This window comes from Bicyclus anynana, chromosome 14, assembly GCF_947172395.1.
Source record: "Bicyclus anynana chromosome 14, ilBicAnyn1.1, whole genome shotgun sequence".
NCBI lineage: Eukaryota > Metazoa > Arthropoda > Insecta > Lepidoptera > Nymphalidae > Bicyclus > Bicyclus anynana.
Genome location: NC_069096.1, coordinates 6,442,603 through 6,445,616, shown reverse-complemented (window position 1 = coordinate 6,445,616; position 3,014 = coordinate 6,442,603).

Genomic DNA, 3,014 nt, shown 5'->3' with positions numbered 1-3,014 from the left:
TTTCTATCTTCGAAACTTATAAACAGATATCATGCGATTTTTACAGGCAAATTAAGTAATCGACGGCCTCCGTGGCGCAGTGGTGTGCGTGGTGGATTAACAAGACGGAGGTCCTGGGTTCAATCCCCGGCTGGGCCGATTGAGGTTTCTTAATTGGTCCAGGTCTGGTGGGAGGCTTCAGCCGTGGCTAGTTACTGTTCGTCGCCGCATTCCGGTAGGATATCGTGTAAAAACCGAAAGGAGTGTGGATTTCATCCTACTGCTAACAAGTTAGCCCGCTTCCATCTTAGATTGCATCATCACTTACCATCAGGTGAGATTTTAGCCAAGGGCTAACTTGTAAAGAATAAAAAAAAGAAATATGATATCTTGATGATAATGTCTACTGGTAAAATCTTGTTGGCGACATTTATATTCTACATATAACTATAAAAGGAGAGTAAAAATCTAATGTCTTTGAATAAATGTGCTGTAATTATATTTTTATAAATACTGAAATACTGTTAACATTATTATCTAAGTAAAGGTTTAAATCCTACTAATATTATAAACGCGAAAGTTTCTATGGATGTTTGGATGTTTGTTACTCTATAACGCCGCTACTACTGAAGCGATTTAGCTGAAATTTAGAATGGAAATAGATTTTACTCTAGATTAATACATAGGCTACTTTTTATCCCGAAAAAATCCATGGTTTCCCGAAATTTGCGAAAACTCATGATTTTGATGATATGAATGTTTGTTACTCATTCACGCCTCAACTACTAAACCGAATTAGCTGAAATTTGGTTTAAAGATATATTATAGCCTGGATTAACACATAGACTACTTTTTATCCCGGAAAAATCCGTGGTCCCCGAGGGATTTGTGAAAAACTAAATTCCACGCGGACGAAGTCGCGGACGTCCCCTGGTAATGTTTATATTTTTATCTTCGAAACTGATAAACAGATGTCATGCGATTTTTACATGCAAATTAAATCAATTCAGGTTTTAATTTAGGTATTTATATTGAACAGGTAATAAATATAGATTATCGTCAGTTCCACATGACGATAATCCGGTTAAAGGAAAAAGTATCAAAATACTTGGACCTTGCTCACGAGATTAGCGCCATGTGGAATGTTGAGTCAACTATTATTGTTCCGATAGTTGTTTCAGTCAATGGTCTTATAGGGAAAAGCTTCGACCAACACCTTAAGAAGCTTTCGCTTAACTGTTGGATCAAGAGTCGGATACAAAAGGCAGTGATTCTTGAGACGGCGCGTATTGTGAGGAGGTTCCTCACTCTGGAGCGCTGACCACCGGTTGCTTGGGCACTCAAATGTCCCGCAGCGGGAGGGTGAATTTGTTTTATAAACTTTTAATAATGTTTTGTATTTTATAAAAAAAAAAGAAGTAATAAATAAATGAGAGCCAATAGAAAAAAAAGAAATTCAACGCAAAGAATTATAGGCGAAGACAAAATAGCTAGCGGATGTATAACACTCAGATAAAGCAGATGTTTACAACGAAACCTTAGGCGTATCATGCAACTGGGTCGATACAACTCAAAACTAAGTAGTAAAGGATGCGTGAAGCTGAAAGCTTTCCGTCCCTCCATTTGCAGGCCCTACGCTGCGAGTCGCATTAATTTTCTCTTGCGCTGTTCACTGCATGCATTCAATCTTGTTGACGACTGTAGTGTAGTGCAATATTTTCACAAGTAGGTACATCTCGCTCATAATGGATTTTTTAATATTCCAACGTCAATGTAATTTATAGGTATGAATATTATTATACAATGTATGTAAAACTTACCTGCGCTTGAATCCTTGTCATCATCATATCAGCCGATGGACGTCCACTGCAGGACATTGGCCTTTTGTCGGGACTTCCATACATCACGATACTGAGCCGCCTGCATCGAATCCTTGCGATTTGCTGGATGCTGGCGGCTCAGTAAACTTAGACTCAGGAACCTTAAATTATAGGGGATATTTAGATTGGACCCACTATGTTACTCCAGGTTAGCGGAATTCAGCACTACAACATTAGCCTAAAATAATAATATGTATAAGTTATGTTAGTAAGGCAAGGTGATCCTCTGTCACCAAAACTCTTTATCGCTGTCCTGGAGAATATCTTCAAACAACTAGACTGGAAAATGAAGGGATTATATGTGGGCGGTGCCTATCTGAGCCACTTGAGATTCGCGGACGACATTGTTATACTCTCCGAAACATCGAGAGAATTAGGAACTATGATACAGTCACTGGTTAAAGAAAGTGCTAGAGTTGGACTTGAGATTAATGCTTCCAAAACAAAAATAATGACAAATAGCCAAAAAATTCCTATAAACATATATGGCAACTACATAGAATATGTGGATAAATATATATACCTGGGTAAACAAGTATCTTTCAGCACAACAAATAACGAAGAAGAAGTGGAAAGAAGGTGTAAAATAACCTGGAACAAATTCTGGTCCTTGAAGGAAATTTTAAAAGGTAATTATACTACAGATATGAAAAAAATTTTAATTGATACTTGTATTTTGCCCAGCTTATTGTATGGATGTCAGATATGGGATTTCACGCATACAGTGAAAACTAAGCTAAGAACAACACAAAGGTCGATTGAAAGAAGTATACTAAAACTAAGGAAAATTCAAAAAATAAGGGCTGAAATTATCCGACAAAAAACAAAAATCACTGACGCTGTGACACAGGCTCTAAAATTGAAATGGCAATGGGCTGGGCATATATCAAGAATTAAAGACAGTAGATGGACCATAAAAGTCACAAACTGGAAAGGTCCACCTGGAAAGAGAAGCGTCGGCAGACCAACTAAAAGGTGGGCTGATGACATCATTATCAAAACAGGGCGAGAATGGATGTCTCTCGCAAAAGATAGAGATTACTGGAAGAAGAAAGAGGAGGCCTTCACCCAAACGGGATCCACATCACAAGAAGATAACTAACCATACTAACATTAGAATTAATATATAGATATAATTATAATTTAAACTAACAC